Below are 21,131 nucleotides of genomic sequence, written 5' to 3' on the forward strand. Positions count from 1 at the left end.
CGGGTTGTTGTGCATAATCTTTAAGGTCTCTGACAACTCAAGTGTTTTATGCCTTCTGCTATATAGTCACTACTTTGTTTCGCAGTTGAAGGGGACAGCTTTCCCAAAGACAACTTTTTCTGTTTATAAAAATGGTATGTCTCACGAGGGAGTCATTTTTTACGTAATTTCCCCCCAGTTTAGTTTTATAATACCTCCCCCCTCAAATATAAAATCAACCCACAACTGTCCTCTGGGCACCAGTCACCAAGAACAATTTAAAGAACTCCCTTTACATGTAAGAAGGATACAGAGCAAAACCACATTGTGTAAAGCAGCAAATTCATGGAAGCCAATCAAAAGGAGAGGCCCATTTTAAACTTCAGCTGCAAAAAAGTCAAAGTTCCTGAGACACTGGCCCGCCTCTACGCAGTGTGCTCATCTTAAGGGCCCTGAATTTCAACTGCTGGAAGTTGAGTCTTAGAGAAGAATATTCCTTGGAAGGCTTATTGTCACTCGTTATTTCTGATGAAGGGCCATTATTTGTTCCCTTTAAACGTTTATACATCTTTTATACATTATGAGGAAATGACCACACTTTTATGAGCCAATGACATGTGCTCCATGAATAACACACTTTGAAAAAGCTGATGCTCATAGTTTGCTTTTGAAATGCCCATAACTGAATTTGACAGGAGTGTAAGATACACATAACAATAGTCGTGCATATTAAATATTCACAAAACACTGTATCGTGCTCCCAGCTTACAGCCAGCCAGTGAAAATGCTCAGTACATGTTTACTCCCCAAACCAAGTTTAGTCTTTCCCCTAAATATTCCCCCACTCTATGCATGCTACTCCACCAAACTGCTTTCTCCCTCTCCCTCTAGGTCCTCAGAGCTGGAGTTTTGGGAGAGGAGGAGGGTTTCCATTCCCACTTTAGAGCCAAGAGCAGTTACTCTCTCTTATATACCATTGTATAAGCCCAGGACTGGGTGTTTTAAAGCAGTGATGTGTTAATGAAAGATAAAAAGACCAAAAATACAGATATGTAGGGATGAGTCAGGGCATCAGTGATATACAATTATTTCTGGTTTGGATAACTAGTGGCAGGAAGTAAAAAGGCGGCCACTCCCTAATCCAGGCTGGGACAGTGTATAAGAAGAGTGTCTCTCTCAGTGTGGCACTGCCATGTTAGATTTGACATTTGGACTAATGTAGCTCTGGGATACATTCTGGCACAAAGTGGTTCCCAATCATCAGAATGTCATTTAGAAATATACAGGGCCGTAAGTCCTCAAAGAATGCCTTCACTGAACGAGAAACAGTGCCCTCACCGATGTCGATATTTGAATGTCTGAAACATGATCTGAAACTGTGGAAGAAGAAGTGAAATATATTTGGAGAAAGAAAAGGAAAGTGAAAAAGCATGAGCAACAGCCAGTATGTGAAGGTTTCCAAGCTTTGTTATATTCTCATCAAGTAAGTCCAGTTCTATTCCTAAAGGTTTGCAAAAGAGTGTATGAGTTAATCTACACTAAAGAGTTTGTATCAAAATAAATGCCACACACGTAGTTAATATTACCACATCAAGACCACGGCCCATCTTCCATTACAGAATTTATGATATGGGCCTTCAACAAATAAACCTGATTTATATTGGAAAGGAAAGGCCCCAAACTTCAGATCCACAGGAAATAACAGGATTTCAGAAACTTATTTTATATAAAGTAGAAAGGTTACCCTGTGTTTAATCTATTAGAATGTGACACGGGCTACCTGTCTGGGAGTTACTGCAATACCTATTTGATGGAGACATTGTATACACTCAATCACCCGACCCAGACAGAGAGAAGTGAAAATCCTCCACGCCCCTTTCTCCAAGACTGGACTTGAAAGTCTGCACCTCTTTTAAGCTACTCTGCTTATTAAATGTAAATGTGCCATTTGATGTCAAACATAAAGAGCAAAACTCTGTAATGTAGCACTTGAACCTCCCATAAGAGAAAGTGTGAAAAGCAAGGTCAATGGCAGCGGAGCAAGACTGCTCCCCATTCATTTACTGGTAACCAAGTCCCAAGCAAGACAGAAAAGCTGAGTTCTGAAAGCTTTCCTAGTTGCCCCAGAGGAACTGCAAGCCCTGTTCTAGAAACACAGCAGCCACTTCCTACTTTCATTTTATTCTTTGGGCTATATCCAGCTCAGTTCTCTTTTAAAGGGAGGCTGAAGCTCGTTTCCCCTGCCCATGCAGGGCAGACATGCACACAGTGAATTTCCTTTCTAGCATTAGTGAAGGCTTCTTCGGAGCCAACCGGGGATTGTGGCTGAGAGCTGCTGGCCAGGGCTGTGTGGTCTGTGATGGTGAAATATGATTTTCCCCCCTTGCAAATGAACTGCCTTTAGCAGCTCCTGCTCAGGCTCATTTGTCAGTTTCACATCCTCTATGAGATCCTTAAAGGCCTGGGGTATCTCAGAGCTAGCCCTGGACCAAGGTTTTTCTCGTTTGCTCTACCTTCAGCCCGGTGTGATCTCATCCCCTCCTGTGGCTTCAGATACCACCCAGGTGCCAGCAACTTCCACACTTATAACTCACCCTGACCTCTTTCCCGGACTCATTTTGCAAATGCATTCAGGGTTTTCCTTTCTCCTGGCTGTTTTGCAGGCATTTCAAACGCACCATGTCTAAAACTGAATCCTTGACTCCCTGGCTGGCCTTGAAGTGTTCCTCCTCCATTCTTTTCTGTCTTCACGAACAGCATCCCTTCCGCCCATCTGCTCAAGTCGGCGGTCTGGCTGTCATCGGCCACACCATCCTCCCTCTCATCCCGTCCGTTACCAAGAGGTTCCCGCTCTGCCTGCCCCCACTTCCCTCCATTTCCACGGACACCAGCCTCGTCCAAACCCCTTTCCAACCACTTCTCACGTAGCAGCCAGAGCTTTTTAAAATGGAAATTAGAGGGGCGCCTGGGTGGCTTAGTCGGTTAAGCGTCCGACTTTCGCTTAGGTCATGATCTCGCGGTTCGTGGGTTCGAGCCCCGCATCGGGCTCTGTGCTGACTGCCAGCTCAGAGCCTGGAGCCTGTTTCAGTCTGTGACTCCCTCTCTCTCTGACCCTCCCCTGCTCATGCTGTCTCTCTCTCTCTCTCTCTCCTGGAAATAAATAAAAAAACATTAAAAAAAATTTAAAATGGAAATTAGAAAAAGATTCTGACTTCAAGTCTTTGCTAACCATCACACTCTTGTTTCTGAAATCCTCCTTATTTGCCTAAATTTTGATTGTCTGCCTCTCTCCTCCCTAGAACCCAAGCTCTCTGAGAGTCGAGGTGATACATCTGTATATACGGGGGCCTGGTGTATGGCACTTCTGATAGAAGGAGACGCCGAAGTGCCCTCTCCCTTCACTCCACTTAAATACTTCCCTATGAAAACATGGTGGCCTGTAAAATGAGAGTTTTAAATACATATGTGGGGTTTTTTGTTTGTTTGTTTGTGTTACAAGCTAGAGAAACAGATACTTATTTTACCTAGCTAACCATGTGGTTTTCTCCTCTCACACTCTAGAGTGTGGTTTCCCTTACTGTCGTCAATCACTTTTTAAAAGAGGACAGATCTGCTGAGCACAATGAGAAAACACCACAGGACAATAAGACAAATATTTAGCATAAAAGCCAATGCAGTAGTTTTCACCTACATCCACTACATCTGGCTACAGAGGAAGATTAAACACAGGCCCATTTCTTCCTCTGGAGGGATCTATGTTTAAATGGGTAACAGAGGGATGGACCAAAGGTATGTTCTGGGTAGCAGCTAAGAGGTTAATAGGACGTGTTCTCACAGGCAAAGGTGCTGAAAATATGGTTTCAGTGTTTTATCAAGATGAATTTGCCTGTGTTTGAAAACATACACGTACATCTTTGTCTAATGAAAAATGATGCCTCGGGGCACCTGGGTGGCTCAGTCATTTAAGTGTCTTGACTCTTGGTTTCAGGTGAGGTCATGAGATCATGGTTCATGGGATTGAGTCCCACATCGGGCTCTTCGCTGATAGCATGGAGCCTGCTTGGGATTCTCTCTCTCCCTCTCTCTGCCCCTGCTTGCTCTCTCTGTCTCTCTTTCAAAATAAATAAATAAACTTAAAAAAAAAGAAAAGAAAAAGATGGGGCACCTGGGTGGCTCAGTAGGTTGAGCATCCAACTTTGGCTCAGGTCATGATCTCAGTTTGTGGGTTTAAGCCTCACATCGGGGTCTCTGCTGTCAGCACAGAGCATGCTTTGGAGCCTCTGTGCCCCCCTCTCTATACCCCTCCCCCATGCTCTTTCTCAAAATAAATAAATGTTTAAAAAAAAAAAAAGAAAAAGAGAAATGATGCCATATAACAAAAACATACAAAGGACTGCCCCTATTAAGATTGTTGTACAGAACTAAGATCATTGTGTAGAAGGCTGTAATTGTTATTTTACATATTTTTAAAAAACGTTTTATTTATTTTTGAGAGAGAGATAGAGACAGCGTGAGCAGGGGAGGGTCAGAGGGAGAGGGAGACACAGAATCTGAAGCAGGCTCCAGGCTCTGAGCTGGCAGTCAGCACTGAGCCTGATATGGGGCTCGAACCCACGAACCATGGGATCATGACCCAAGCTGAAGTCGGACGCTTGACCGACTAAGCCACCCAGGCTCCCCTATTTTACATATTTTAAAATAACATTTACACCTACTTCTCTTCCTGTCCTTCCTTTCCATCACTATATCTGCTTTCTTGGTTTAACAAATTCACCCATTTTAGCAATGTTTGCTGTAAAGCAAACTGATATTCAGAGAATCTTGGTTTTAGCATCAACAGTTAAAAATTTGGAGATAAACATTATGGTAAAAAGTATATTGACCCCTGTAGGGACGGGGGGAAAAAGGGGGCTTGTAAGGCAAAAATAAAAACAAAACTTTTCATAAAATTAACTAATGAAAAACCATGGTTTTCTGAAATTAACAAATAACATCATTCCAACTAAGAAATTGCTAATACAGTAAAGCACTCAACTAACTGTACAACCTCACCAGCAAATAAATAATTTCTTCACCTATCCAATTTGTTATACTTGGAACTTTTAAGCAGTGACTACACATGTACATGTAAGCCATGTCTAATTCCCTACTAGTTAAAATGTGATCCAATGGGTCCAGTCTTAGGAAAGATGGAAAAGACAACAATTTCGAGAGCGTGTCTGGCTGTTGTGGGCTGTGAATATAAGTTCTTTAAACAAACATATAAAACCCTGGTTCCCTTGCACCTGAATAACTCCAGATCTAAATGGGGCTTAGTAAAAAAGCACTGGGATAAGGAAGTGGCCCCAGTAAACTGTAAACGGTGTCAGAAGAATTCAACAGACTAAGAGTTGACCCCATCTGTTGGGATCTGGGAACGCTCCAGGGGAGAAGCAAGGAACAGTGGGGACAGCCGGGGGTCTATCTGTGACGCCAGCTTCCACACTCCAACATCCCACAGCAGGAAATCAACAGGATAGAGAAGACACCATAAACAGAAAGAAAGAGAAAGAAAGGGCAGAATGGGGAATTGGGAGGGGGGGTGTCCCAGGCAGCAGAGGCCGCCAAGATTCCCGCTCTGAGAAGGGGCTGCCCCTGCAAAGGGACCATGACCGTAAACTCAAGGCAACGTTGCCCAGGGAGGAAGAGCCAAGTGCCAGGCACTTTATCCTGCACATCAGCTTTCGGTCACACAGATGGAGGACCTGACACGAAATAACATAGTCTTCAGAGAATCAGTACATCTGGGGTCCTTCACCTAAATCTAACTGCAAATTCTGGTATCTATGCATTTTTGTGACCCCAAGGGGCTAAACACCAAGGGTATGCATCATCACACAGACAGGCGAACTCATTTACTCGAGGTTTCCTGCTACTTCCAAAAGAATACAGGCTCACTTTAAAAGGCAACATAATAGGGGCGTGTGGGTGGCTCAGTCGGTTAAGTGTCCGACTTCGGCTCAGGTCATGATCTCACGGTTTGTGGGTTCCAGTCCCACATCGGGCTCTCTGGTGACAGTGCAGAGCCCACTTGGGATTCTTTGTTCCTGTCTCTCTGTCCTCCCCCCACCAAATAAATAAACATAGAAAAAAAAAAAGGTAACATAATAAAGAAGACAAATGCCAGGGAAAACGGTGACTTTGAAATGGGCCAAAAAAGGGAAAGAACAAAAAACAAAAAAGACACTCGGTGGCTTTTCAGTGGAGAACCAGCAACTTAAATCACCCTGTTCCAGATTCCTTTTTTCGTTCTGCACTCAGCTCCTTTACAGTTCCGTAAGTTGTAGAAGCTGGGCAGTTCTGCAAACGGCTCTTGTCCATAGAAACACAAATACATTTTGTCGAGTGGAGGCACAGCTGATAACTCATTTTCTTGTTTGCCTGTGTTGCCCTGGGGATTCTCCTGAACCAATGATAAGGGCTTACTACTTCCTCATTCATTAGTGAGCTCTGTAAAATCTTTAGCATGCCCATTTTGTATTTGTTGGAGAGTCAGGAGTTTACTTTCAAGACAACCTTCGGTACATATTAGAATTTTGGCATCAAAACCATTTAAAGTAGAAAAATGGCAGCGTAAACCTTTAGTATACTAGTGAGAAGTAATATACATTTCCTGTGGCAAATTATTCTGCCAGGGGTCTGGAAAAGAAGAGTGCACTTATAAAAGTCCAAATATTCTATAACTAATGGTTCCAGGAACTGTCGAACTGCTCAAGGATACAGCCGAGACTCAGTTTCCCCATCCATAAGATAAGCATCATGATGCCCATTTCCTGGAACTGTTCCAAAATTAAAGGCCATAGACCGCATGGCAGTATCTCTACAATGCCTGGCACAGAACAGCCTTCCCTAAAGGCTTGCCTTAAGAACTCAACAATCTGGGATGCCTGGGTGGCTCAGTAGGTTAAGCGTCTGACTTCAGTTCAGGTACATGGATCTCAGTTTGTGAGTTTGAGCCCCGCGTCGGGCACTGTGCTGACAGCTCAGAGCCTGAAGCCTGCTTTGGATTCTGTGCCTCATTCTCTCTCTGCCCCTCCCTCAATTGTGCTCTGTCTCTGTCTCTCAAAAGTAAATAAATGTAAAAAAACCTTTTTTTAATTAAAAAAAGAACTCAACAATCTAAATAAACTTCGAATGCATTCTGTTGCTTTCGAATACTGAATCACATTTGGTCAAAATTAATCAACTCCTTCTGGAAGAAATATGTAGCTAAGAAATGCAGAATACCAGAAGGCCGTGTGAAAACAGAGACCTCAGTTAATAAGGAGTTACATTTCCTTTGCTATGATGACACTTACCCTCCCCCCCCAATCTAACATGTATTAAAACTTTATCAGGGAATATCTCTTTTTTTAACGTGTTGAATCTCTTGTTAGCAAGGACGCTGATAGATAGTGCAAGGGTATTTTGTCCAGAAAAAAACTGGTCAATGGAGAACAGAATTGAAGGCTACCACAAAGAAACAAGTGGAGAGATGGCGTCCACACCCTTGCAAAAGCTGTGCAACGGGGAACAGATGCAGTGGAATGGGACCAAAAATAAAGCCAAAGTGAAAACCCGTAACAGTTAGCAAGGCCCCCAAAACTCACAGCATCGCACTGGGAGTTCATGAAGCCTCCCAGAGAACCAGACACCCAAAGGCAGGGCAGCAAGCCACACCAGAGCAGCATGGAAGGAGACAGAAGCTCAAGGTCAAGAGTCTTGGGCTGTAAACTTGAGTGTCATTTAATTGCTTGAACCTCCATTTTCTCATCATTTCAAGGTACCATGGTTTGAGCGAGAATTAATGAGTCAGGAATTTGAAAGCACCCACCAGCATGCCAGGCTCGCAATCAGAAATGAATACAGACCCTTGTTCCCGTATTTAATACCACTTGAAATGGAGGAGCAGGGATTTGAACTCAATATTTACACACACTGTATTCTTTCTACTTGTATGTTCCCTATTTTCCAAAATTTGTAGGCAAAAGAAATCAACGTCCTAAAGGAAAACACTCTGAAGCCTTTCCCTGTGTGATCTTGGGCTATTTCTGATGCTTTAATTCTGAAACCTCTTCATCATGATTTTAGGATTCATTCTGTGTCCTTTATTCCTGTGGCTTAGTTTTGTGATGATTTTAACATTGGAAATGTAATTTCCTGAGTCTCAACCCCTTTACCTTCATATTAGACTTCATCTCTGCCCCTCTGCAGAGATGAATTTGCTGCAAGAATCATGTGATGCCTTGACTGCTTTCTGCAGAGCATAAACTGTGCCAAGGATCACCAGTACCAGGATTGGAAGAAAGTCTGGTGATATTTATATGAAGTAGACCCCAAAGAATGTCAGTCGTGTAAATATTAGTGCAGAAGATAAAGAAAAGAATGAATTTTGTGGCTACCCAAAGCCAGAGTGAGAGGTTTACAATCAAGAGAACCCACTGGCTAGCCAGCATATTTGGAACATTTACTCCACAATCTGCAGAGTCTGCATTGTCTCACTGAAGCTTCAGAATGATTTCCAGAGGGAAGCTGTGATCATGCCCGTTTTACAGATAAGGTAAGTGAGGTCCAGAGAAATTAAGTTACTTTCTCAAGGCCATATAGTTCATAAGGGGAAGAGATGAGCTCAAACCCACATATGCCCAACTCCAAGCTATCTTCTCAAGAATTACATTTTCTTTTTCTAAATGTTTACTTATTTTTGAGAGAGCATGTACAAGCAGAGGAGGAGCAGAGAGAGAGAGGGTGACAGAGGACCTGAAGCCACTTCACATTGACAGCAGAGAGCAGGAAGCGGAGTTTGAACTCGTGAAGCGTGAGATCAAGACCTGAGTCACCCAGGGCACCCCTACAAGAGCTTTTAAGAAGAGACTTCTTGGCGCACCTGGGTGGCTCCGTCAGTTAAGCATTTGATTTCAGCTCAGGTCATGATCTCACAGTTCATGAGTTCGAGCCCCACGTCGGGCTCTGTGCTGACAACTCAGAGCCTGGAGCCTGCTTCGGATTCTGTGTCTCCCTCTCTCTCTGCTCTTTCCCTGCTCATGCTGTTTCTTTCTCTCAAAAATAAATAAACGTTAAAAAAAAATTTTTTTTAAGAGACCTCTTGAAGGTATAGGAAGACCTAATGTATTTGTCTAAGTAAAGTGAAAGGAAAGGAAAATAAAAGAGCAGACAGGAAAGGAAAGAAAGCAAAAGCAAAAGACCAGTTCTCCTCCGGGGAAGGAAATAAATTCCGTAGAAAGGAGATCAACTCAGTTGAGCTTGAAATAGCTTGTATTTTCAGGGGAAACCCTGAGCAGTTTTTAAACATTCTAAAATATAATCTTATAAAGCAAATTAAAGAAATGCTTACATTATACAAAAGCCAGAATGTAAATATATAAAGTGAAAAGTCTCTCTCTGTTTTGCCACCCACAGCACAGTCCAGACCCCAACTCCTGATTCCCAGAGTCAACAAGTGTTCTTAGATTTCTGGTATCTTTTCAGAGTTGGGCTTTTTCCTTGCGTAGATAAGCACATACATGAATAGATACTGAGCAGTGTGAAGAAATCATACAGGCTTGCAATGCTTAGGAAATGCAACTTAAAATTTTGTGAATGTTTTTATTTATTTTTGAGAGACAGAGAGCATGAGCTGATGAGAGAGACACACACACACATACACACACACACACACACACACACACACACAGCATCCGAAGACAGGCTCCAGGCTCTGAGCTGTCAGCACAGAGCCCCACGTGGGGCTCGAACTCACAGACCATGAGATCATGACCTGAGCTGAAGTGGATGCTTAACTGACTGAGCCACCCAAGCGCCCCAAGAAATGCAACTTTTGAGTGATGACAAACTGTGTAAATGTCCATAGTTCCATGCAAGACTGTGACACACGGTGAGATGCTAGAGGCACACACACGGCTGTTACCTTTGTTTCTTCCTAAACATGCAACAGCACTGAGTCCTGCAATGAGTGATGAGAAGGTAGTGAGTGTGAAGCACAGGTCTTTATTTAATGGGGGCCAACAAATGTCCTGAGTAGGGCAACCACAGCTTATCATCCACATGAAATACCTTTGAAAAGAGCACTACTGGGAATTTCACCAGGACAGGAGATCTGTGACTACCCTAGGGAAGTGTAAGTGGTGCCTGAAGATCACCCAAGCACTTAAGCACTAACCACACTCCACACTCAATAGGAAAGGGCTGGGGCGCCTGAGCGCTCAGTTATTTAAGCCTTTGGCTTCAGCTCAGGTCATGATCTCTCCCTCCGTGGGTTCCAGCCCCTTGTCGGGCTCTGTGCTGACAGGCTGGAGCCTGGAGCCTGCTTCGGATTCTGTGTCTCCCTCTCTCTCTGTCCGCCCCCTGCTTATGCTGTCTCTCTCTCTTTCTCAAAAAGAAATAAAACATAAAAAAGTTAAAAAAAAAAATAGCAGAGTGCAAGACAGGCAGTCAGGCAAAGCCAGACAGTGTGAGCACGTACTAAAGAGTCATACTGTCTGGCCAGAAGTCTGGCTCTGCCACTGAGTGCCATGTCCTTGGGGCAAATTACTTCACCTCTCTCTGTCTCCATTTCCTCACGTGCAAATGAGGACACCTGAGGTTTTTATGAGGCTATAATGAGAATGAGCCATATATAATGAGAACATTGACCCAAAGACCTGAATCGTTCCACAAAACTTCTGTCCAGTGTTTATAACATATCAGATATTGTGGTTTCAATGATAGATAACACTGTTCCTTCTCCCCAGGCACTCACGCCAGGTGGGGGTGGGGGCCACAATGCACTGTGATGAGTTCTCTCCCTCTCACTCTCTCTCTCTCTTTTTGATTTTTAATGTTTTTAAAAAATTTTATCTTTGAGAGAAACAGAGACAGAGCATGAGCAGGGGAGGGAGAGAAAGAGAGGGAGACACAGAATCCGAAGCAGGCTCCAGGTTCCGAGGGTCAGCACAGAGCCCAATGCAGGGCTTGAACCCATGAGCAGCAGTGAGATCATGACCTGAGCCGAAGTCAGATGCTTAACCGACTGAGCCACTCAGGTGCCTCATGATGAGTTCTATAATCGGAGTGGGTAGGCGTGCAACAGTAGCAAAGAGAGGGGACAGTAGTTTTGCTGGATGGTGCGATGCAGCAACACTAGGTTTGTGAAAGGCATCACAAAAGGAGGCTGACCCAAAATACTGACCTTGAAGGAAAAGGAGATTCTGCCTTTCAGAAATAAACAGGACCATATTCCGGAGCTGATCTGTAGAATTCTCGCCCTTCTGGTAAGGGATGAACAATTCTGCCCAGCACCATACTTACATGTCAGAAACCCAAAGATATCTGTGGGCCCTACAGATTTTAGAAAAATATGAAACACAAACTATGTATAACATGCATGCTGTCAAAGCCAGAAAGACTCACTGCTCCTAAAGTGTTCCATTTTCAAGAGTGTACTAGTGGGAGAAGACACGCACCGTAGGTGTCTAAGGCAGCACTGTGACACAGGCTACCTGCGTCAAAAGAATCTCGAGGCCTCTTAGAAGTACAAACTGCCATGGGGCGCCTGGGTGGCTCGGTCGGTTAAGCGTCCGACTTCGGCTCAGGTCATGATCCCTCAGTCACTGAGTTCAAGTCCCATGTTGGGATCTGTGCTGGAGCTCGGAGCCTGGACCTTGCTTCATATTCTGTGTCTCCCTCTTTCTCTGCCCCTCCCCTGCTCACTCTGTCTCTCAAAAATATATAAACGTTTAAAAAAATTAAAAAAAAAAAGTACAGACTGTCCCACCTACTGAATCTGAATCCCAGGGACTACTATCTAAGAAGCTGCATTTTATGAGGCAGCCTTCGTGGTTTGGATGTTTGAGCACTAACGTGTCCTCCCAGAAAGCTGGACTTGAAAATGTTCATACCGACGGGGGCTTTGCTCCAAGTAGATCATGAATACATTTAACTACCTCTCAAAAATGTTTCGCCAAGAAGTAGATGTGAACTTGTACACACAATCCAGAGAAAAAATGTTTTAAGTTTATTTATTTACTTTGAGAGAGAGAAAGAGAAAGGCAGACAGACAGACAGAGAATCTCAAGCAGGCTCTGCATTGTCAGCATGGAGCCCAATGCGGGGCTTGAGCTCAAAACCAGGAGATCATGACCTTAGCCAAAAATCAAGGGTCAGATGCTTAACCGACTGAGCCACCCAGGTGCCCCCAGAAAAAAAATGTTTTAAGAATAGCACTTACTACATTAAGACCTCAGAGAATTTCGGTAATGTATCCAAGAGAACAGAAAAGTTAGTCTCTCTTGCGTGATACTTAACCCAAAACTTGGACAGGGCCTAACTCTATCACTCCTATCAGTTTGAAATGAAATAAAAATGTCCCACAAGCATTTATACAAAATTGACTTTAGTGAACTGCTCTTCTCTTCAGTTAAATGAGCTCTTCCTTATTCATTACGTTGGATTACGATATGTTACATTTCTCTCAAAGACTTTTCAATTAAGCTGGGTTTATTTACACATTTTCTTGAGGACATGAAACCTTTCCACTGCTGATATAATCCGATCTTCTGCCAAAATATAGAGGAAAATCCTATAAATCAGTTCCCTGATTTTCTACACTTTTCCACCTCCCAAACTACCCCACGAGAGGCCCTGATCTCTGATGATTATGTATACACACACAGAGCTCAGAAGACCAGTAACAGATTTTCAACACCAGCACACAGAAGTGCAGTTCTGTTACTGAGTCAGCCCCTAAAACTGCCATCAGCAGACCGTACCCGTTCTGGTCTCATGATGTTGTTCCTGGTCAAATAATAAGGACAAGTGGTCAATAAATTTAGAGCTGACGTTTGTGTAGCACTTAACAGTTTATAAGACATTTTCACTGTAACAGTTTTTATGTTTTATGAAAGTGTCTGTTCTGGTTTGGTCCTTATTACTGGACCCTGGAGCGACCAGACAAGAGAGCGAGATTCAGAAGTCAAATGACTTGTCCAAGGCCTTGGCAATGGAGGTACGCTGCTTCTGACTACAGCACACAACCTTCCGTAAGAAACGTGAATTTCAGGTAGTTTTCATTATTTCTTAAAAAAAAATTTTTTTTTAATCTTTTATTTATTTCTAGGAGAGAGAGAGAGAGAGACAGCATGAGCAGGGGAGGGTCAGAGAGAGAGAGAGTGACAGACTCTGAAACAGACTCCAGGCTCTGAGCTGGCAGTCAGCACAGAGCCTGACGCGGGGCTCGAACCCACGAACCGCGAGACCATGACCTAAGCGAAAGTCGGACGCTTAACCAACTAAGCCACCCAGGCGCCCCTGGGTAGTTTTCATTATTGATGAATTTTCTATCAAACGCCATGATGTGGTTCAACCAGCTATAGAATCCCACTCCTTACAGCTTGTCTGCTTCCCAGGAGAAAGCAACTCCTTGAATCGATAAAGACAGAAGGAGCACAGGTCTTACACGATAGACAACTAAGAAAAGCTACGCGTCTCCTCTCCCTCGCCCTCTCCCTTCAACCCTGACTTAAAAAGTCCTGCTCCTCCTTTAACAGGTCAGTTTAGGGGCGCCTAGGTGGCTCAGTCGGTTAAGCATCGGGCTCCGAGCTCACGAATCTGATGGTTCATGGGTTCAAGTCCCACGTTGGGCTCTGGAAGCCTGGAGCCGGCTTCGGATTCTGTGTCTCCCTCTGTCTCTGCCCCTCCCCTGCTCGTGCTCTGTCTGTCTGTCTGTCTGTCTCTCTCAAAAATAAACAAATAAATAAATGGTCAATTTAAACGCTATCTCTAACAAGAAACTTTTGAAAATCCAGCAATAGAATAATCTCTCCAAATCCAATGCAGAGAATATATCTCTCCTCTTAATGTGCCTTTCTTCTGCCTTGTGATAGAGTTAAATTCCTGTCTTCTCTTACTTGATTATGATCCTTGTCAACTAAGATAGCAAGTCTGTTCATCTTGTGTTCTTCAAATGTGCCCTCGAGCTGGTATGGAGTGGACTCTGTGGAATCCATCAATATTTTTTACAGCAATTCATGAAGATGTGTCAGGAAATCAATTCAATTTCATATACTAGCGCTTAACAAATGAATCAACTTGTACTCCATGGACAAAAACAGCCCGGCCAGTGAGATGTCAAATATTTTTCGTTTTCAAGGAGAGCCATCTATCTATATAAAAGACATGCATTTTCTTTTTCTGTCTCCTGCTTTTCTCCTCTGTCGTTTGCCAAAACATACAGGATAACCAGCCACTTAGGTTTGGAAAAGTGACCATATTTAGCTAACTCAATCCCTACAGCAAATGTTCTGGAATCTTCTATGCAAATATCCCAAACCCATCTGTGTGAATATTTTAGGAGGAGTAGCCTCGTGGCCTCAGCTTGGGCATCTCTCAAATATGCCTCTTGGCACAGTCTCCCAACATTCCTGTTAAAACTTTTCCCCTGTAACCGTATTAAACTGTTAAGCTACTGAATCATTTTACAGTCAGTGTCCTAGAGGCTAGATCCCACTGATGGTAAACCAACCTGAAGGTGACTCGTCTCATTCCAAGTATCAAGATACACAGACGCCTTGAAATTCTAGGATAAAACCCTGACTAAACCCCAGAGGTTTCTAGAAGCATTACTGCTTATTGCAGAGTACTTCCAGCTTGGCACTTGGCTCTCTATGAAGTACTTTCTAAGTTTCTTTCTAATCTTTTCTCCTCTGCTCCTCTGTTCCTGATCTTCTCTGGAACAATCTTAAGATTTGACCAAAATGGCCCACATTCCCACATGGCAACTACGATCATGAGGTAAACTATGGCTGCCTCCTTGAGAAGGAGACCACCCATTCCAGTTTGCCGCAGACTCCTTGGTCGTCTCCACAAATTTATGTTCACTTTCCATGGTCTCTACCACTTGTGTGGACGACTCCTTCCTCACAGAAATAAATGTGACTGTATTCCAGAGCCAATCTACAGAACTTTTATTGGCTCTTAAGGAATTAGAAACTCTGCCCAGCAGTGTGCCTGAGTGTCAGACAGTGAAGGGCATGTGTGAGTCCTACAGATTTTGGAAAGAATTTAAATATAAATTATGGCTAGCCAGTGAATGCCTAAGGAGGGTTTGTTGGGGGAAATGGTGGGAAGGTTAAGAGTAATAATGACTTGGTTTCGAACACTTGTGACTTGGTCACAAGCTCCAGGAAGCTAAAACTGTACACCATAATCCCCACCCCCTCCCTTATTTCTATAGAATTTGTTAACTGGGTCACAGAGAGGTAGTGCATTTGCCAGATTTATAGATGTCCTGGGAGAAAGCTGAACTTGGATCTTCCATACCTGTTTGGAGCTCTACACAGAAAACGGACTTTTAGCAGAATAGTCTTTTCCACTCATTAATCCATTCATTCATTCAACACATTTTATGGAGGACCTATGGTGTCCCAGGGAAAGTGCCTGCTCTCAAGAAGCACAGATTCTAGTACAAGGAGACCTAAGACATACAATAACAGTGCATAAAAATGTCCAGTAGGTATAGGGGCTAGAAGAAAATCTCAGGTGTGTGTGTGCGAGTGTGTGTGTGTGTGTGTGTGTCTGTCTGTCTGTCTTCATGTGCTGGAGAGGAATAGGAGGGGAGTGGGAATGGGAGGAGCTACACTATTTTCTCCAGGGTAGTTGGGGAAGGCCTTTCTGAAAGGACGATATTTGAGTGGAGACATGAAGGAAGCAAGGGGCAGCCATCTGAGGGGGTGGGGGTGGGGAATCCTATCCATTCCCCCACAGTCCATCCCAAATATCACCTCTTCTGTGCGGCCTTTATTGAGTAACCCAGTCAGAAACATTCTGTACTGGGGGCACCTAGGTAACTCCGTCAGTTAAGCCTCTGACTCTTGATTTCGGCTCAGGTCATGATCTCACGGTTTGTGAGTTTGCTGACAGTGCAGAGCCTGCTTGGGATTCTCTATCTGTCCTCTCTTTCTGTCCCTCCCTTCCTCACTTTCCGGTTCTCTTTCTCACGCAAAATAAACATTTTAAAAAATTATTAAAAAATGTTCTATGCTGTCTCTCTTATTGCAAACTGCTTTATATCACGTTTATTTGCTTCCATTTTCCCTGAAAGTACGACCCTTGGGATTATTTATTTCTTCATGTAATAAATATTCAACTAATCTTTACAATGTATCTGCTGGATTTAAAAATTCCCAGGTCTTACTGAAGGAGATAGTGGGAAGAAAGATACAGGAGCAGTGGGAAAAAGATACTGGTTTTTTTTTTTTTTTGGTTGTTGTTATGACTTAAGCAAATTATGAGGCTATAAATGAATCATATTACTATTACTTAGGTATCGCATCTCAAATACTCTTACCTAAGAACAAGTGTTCTGATGTAAACCCTTGGGAAAAGTTTATTCTAAATGAATCAATTAATAACTAAAGATAGGCATCTGAAACAATCATCTTTTGATAATATTTAGAACTGGTAAGAATTACTAAATAACCCACACTCTGCATAGATAGTAAGAGAAGAGAATTCTGTTTTTAGGCTAGAGGGTGCTTTTAAAGATAACCCCTCCCCCCGTTTTGTTAAGAAAATGTAAAAGAAACTGGAAATTTTGAAAAGCATGAACTCTATGCGTCTTTGGTAGCTTATTAAGAAAGAAAAGAGTAGAAAATTAAGTTAGGATATATTGTAAAGCCTTCAAATTTTCTATTTTACCCTTCCTGAAATCAGCTAATTAAAGATTATATTTAGAATTAAAAAATAATACAGCTCCCCAAAACCAGGGAGACAAAACAGTGATGCCAAGATAATTATAATCCTTTGATGTCGATGACACATACTTGGTGTATTAAACCCATTTTTTCAGTTAAAGAAAATAACTAAAAAGACCAATACAGTCATTCTTTTGTAAGAACTGAAAAACGTTTCTCTAAATATACTAACTGGCTGTCCTAGAGATGGATTACTTCCCTAATGGTAGATATTTGGGTAAAATAAACTTTGGCAAACAACATAATTTATCAATTTTACGACTGGTTGCCAACTGATGACAAAATAAATCACTTCTCCAAAATACTTCGGCAGCCCCCACCTTCGTAGCTTTGCTGTTTCATCCCTACAGTTTGGCGCTCCAGAATGAGACTACAGGTGGAAACACAGAGGCCTGGAGGTCAATGCTGGGTTACAAGATGACCCCTTTAACTCCCAGCCACTGGATCCCCGATGGAAAGCTGCTTTGTGATTCTGGAATTATCACAAGTTGCAAAGAGGAATTCCTTCCTTCCTTCCTTTATCTATTATTTTTGAGAGAGAGTGCACATGGGCAGGGGAGAGGGGCAGAGGCAGAGAGAGAGTCTTAAGTAGGCACCGCACCCAGCGCGGAGCCCTTGTGCAGCTCGATCCTACAACCCTGGAATCATGACCTGAGCCTAAATGTAGAGTTGGACACCCAACCGACGGAGCCACCCAGCCGCCCATGGAGTAAATTCCTCCACTTAAAGAAGAGATTACACACTTTGGGCTGGTAACGTGTTTTGGTTGGGTCTCTGTAATGTGTCTTTCTTTTTAAAATGGAGATCAAATTCATATAACATATAGTTTCACCACGGTCACCATTTTACAAGTGTACAAAGTGATTTTCTTTATATTCACAATGGTGTGCAAACCATCACCACTATCTCCTTCCAAAACATTTTCATCACCCCCGAAAAGGGGCCTCGTGATGTTTTCATCTTTTTTGCAATTAGTGAACAACATGTAACAGTTGGGAGCATGGACATAAAAATTCACATTTCCAGCTTCTCAAGGAAAATCCAAACTTCTGACAACATTGCGGGTGGGGCAATGGGTGTTCCCCCAAAAGGTGGGGGGAAACAGGCCCTACAGTTCATCACCTGGCCAGGAAATGACCCAAGGCAAATGAGTTAGCTACCCCTTCTTTAAATGACCAGGGGCTCAAGCTATTCTGAATCACTTTTAGGAGAGCCTAGGGTGTGGCTAGGGCAGATTCCCAAGTGCTCACAGCTCCGTGTTCCCTGAGCTGGCAATCAAGGTTGAGCAAGCGTGACTACCTAGCTCTGAAGCTCCAAGGGATCCATGGGCTTCCAGCAACTTCTTTATTCTCCCCTTTCTCAAAACGCCTTGCATTTCCCATCCTATGATATTTGCTGAAGTCTCTTTTCATCTGGAAAGCCAGCCTATATTTACCTGAGTAACATCCTGAAACCCTGTCCCTTGAGGACCACTGTCACAACTTGTTTTTGTTTTCCACTTATTTATGTATTTTATTTCCTTGTGACTACTTAACATGTTTTTTAAAAAATAATATTTTAAAATATTTTCTTAATGTTTATTTATTTTTTTAAATGTTTATTTATTTTTGAGAGACAGAGCGTGAGCAGGGGAGGGTCAGAAAGAGAGAGAGGGAGACACAGAATCTGAAGCAGGCTCCAGGCTCTGAGCTGTCAGCACAGAGCCTGATGTGGGGCTTGAATCCACAAACGGTGAAACCACGATTTGAACTGAAGTTGATGCTCACCAACTGAGCCACTCAGGTGCCCCCTTTTAATGTTTATTTTTGAGAGAGAGAGAGAGAAAGGGAGGGGGAGAGACAGCATGAGCAGGGGAGGGGCAGAGAGAGAGGGAGACACAGAATCTGAAGCAGGCTCCAGGCTCTGAGCTGTCAGCATAGAGCCCAATGCAGTGCTCAGACTTATAAACTGCAAGATCGTGACCTGACCTGAAGTCAGAAGCTTAACCCAGGTGCCCCCCCAAAATAATATTTTTAAAAAGGGAACCATATATACAATGTGGATGGTATCTGGTACTCCTCCCTTACACATATCATCATGATAAAAATAATTTAAAAATTTTAAATTGTTAATCGTAAAAAATTAATTCGACAAGGAAAAAATACTATTCATTTCTAAACAGAGCCTGTACAAGGCCACGAGCCGCATGTCTACCTGCATGATCCAAAAGGAGGTGAGTCAGCATGAGTAAGGCGGCAAAGGTCAGAGAGCCTCACATACAGGCATTCCCTGTGGATGTTGCAAAGTATTCAAAGGGAACTGAAATGGACTAATCTTGCAATATGATTGAAGATGACCTAACCCTGTGCCCGCAGCCTCCCCAAATCATTCACTGGAGCACCACCAATGGAACACACTCGTGCTTTGGGAAACAAACACCTGCCCCTCCTTCCAAAGCTTCCTGCCACTGCGATCCATGTCTCAAGAGCTGTGCCCCACCATCCCAGCCACAGACAGCCCTTCCTCAACCTCTCTAGTGCGGATGTGCCAGTCTTCCTGCATGTACTTCCATATGCATGGGTCCGCCAGCTCCTGTAGACTGAAAACCGCTCAATACAGAACGGACTTTCCACACAGCGTGTCCTTCTCTGTTGAAGGCTACCGGCATTAACTCATTTCTGGTCAGATTTCCGGCATAAGGCGGTTTTGACTCCCAGGTGGGGAGAGTTTTGAAGTGATTTTAAAAACTGGAAACCAGTTTCCTAAATGAACTGAAATACGTCCTAGTTCTGTCTTAAATTTGGGGGTATTTTAACACTGAATACAACTACAATCGGGAAGGCATTCTTGGTAGGCTCATAAGTAAGAGCCATTCTATTTAGGTCAGTTTGTTTTTTAAGCTTATTTATTTTAAGAGACAAGAGAGTGTGCAAGTGGGGAGGGGCAAAGAGAGAGGAAGAAGGAGAATCTCAAGCAGGCTCCTCACTGTCAGCACAGGGTCCAACGTGGGGCTCGAACCCATGAACCATGAGCTCACGATCTGAGCCAAAATCAAGAGTCAGACACTTACCCGACTGAACCACCCAGGTGCCCCGGCCAGTTTTTGTTTTAAAGGTTAGTAAGTGTGCCTAGTGGGCTGAGGGTCAGGGGGTAGGCAGTTAGGCTCTGTTTCTGGAGTCGGCAAAGGGGCTGAGCGCTCACTTCATATGATGACTCTAGAGCTATGGATGCCTGGCACCAATCAATTCACACTAGCAGGGTTAACTCGGTAAAGAGACAGGGGACAAAGATCCCCTTAAGCAAATAAAAGCAGAGTTAACTAATCGAACCTTTAAAAAAACACAGAAGACAACTTACAATGGTCAATTTGTACTTCTTTGGTATCTAGAGTGATTTTCTAAAAATTGGAGGCCTTGTAGGAGTTCCACTGCAGGTCAGTTTATAAAGCTGTGACTATAATTTTACTGACTTAACTGATCAGGAAGGCTTATGGTCAGGTCTTTGGGAAATATTATTGATCATATCTAGTAGTTATTTTATAGTAAGCTCTTCAATAAGTAATAGAACCTGCAATTAAAACACTGTGTCTAAGAAGAAAGACAACACACTTTACTGAAATTTTCTTATTCACATAATTTCTAATGTCCTCACTGCTGCAAAAGGCAGAAAATATTCTATTTTTAAGATCTTTTTAATGTTTATTTGAGAGAAAGACAGAGAGAATGCAAGCTGGGGAGGGATGGAAAGAGAGGGTGACACAGAATCTGAAGCAGGGTCTGGGCTTTGAGCTGAGCTGTCAGCACAGAGCCCCATGCAGGGCTTGAACTCACAGACTGCGAGATCATGATCTGAGCAAAAGTCAGACACTTAACCAACGGAGCCACCCAGGAGCCCCAAGGCAGAAGATATTGTAGAAAAATAATAATGGATTTATTTCCAAGATGGGAGACAATGTAATATAAAATAAAATAAAATAAAATAAAATAAAGAGACAATGGATATTAGGAAAAAGATGAATCAAATCTTAATTGTATGATTGGCTTAACTTTCTAAATCTGAAAATTTACCCTAACCAGTTTCCCCCATGAACTCATCTCCTGTTAATTTTCCATTTATGCCATTAAGCCTACACTCATGCTTTGAAAAGGATGGTGAGTAGAGTTAATGGATTTGGCAAAAAAAAGGAGGAGGAGGAGGAGGAGGAGGAGAAGGAAGAGGAGAAGGAGGAGGAGAAGGAGGAGAAGAAGAAAGCTTTCTCTCTTACATTTTCATAATCCCTCTTTAAGGCCATTTGTTGACCTCGGAATGAAGGAAACAGATGCTACTGTTGGTAAATGTCGTCTCATACAGTATTTTAAAGCTATCATTTGTACAGTTGTTCTTTATATATATATATATATATATATA

At 42.9% G+C, this 21,131-nt stretch overlaps 1 protein-coding gene across 3 annotated transcripts in view; it reads right to left on the reverse strand.

Moving 5' to 3' along the window:
- The window catches only part of TNFAIP8 (TNF alpha induced protein 8), a 130,077-nt gene that overhangs the window by 1,778 nt on the left and 107,168 nt on the right, over positions 1 to 21,131 (reverse strand). The gene's annotated exons all lie outside the window — the stretch shown is intronic.

Source organism: Crocuta crocuta, unplaced genomic scaffold (genome assembly GCF_008692635.1).
Source record: "Crocuta crocuta isolate KB4526 unplaced genomic scaffold, BGI_CrCroc_1.0 scaffold218, whole genome shotgun sequence".
Lineage (NCBI taxonomy): Eukaryota > Metazoa > Chordata > Mammalia > Carnivora > Hyaenidae > Crocuta > Crocuta crocuta.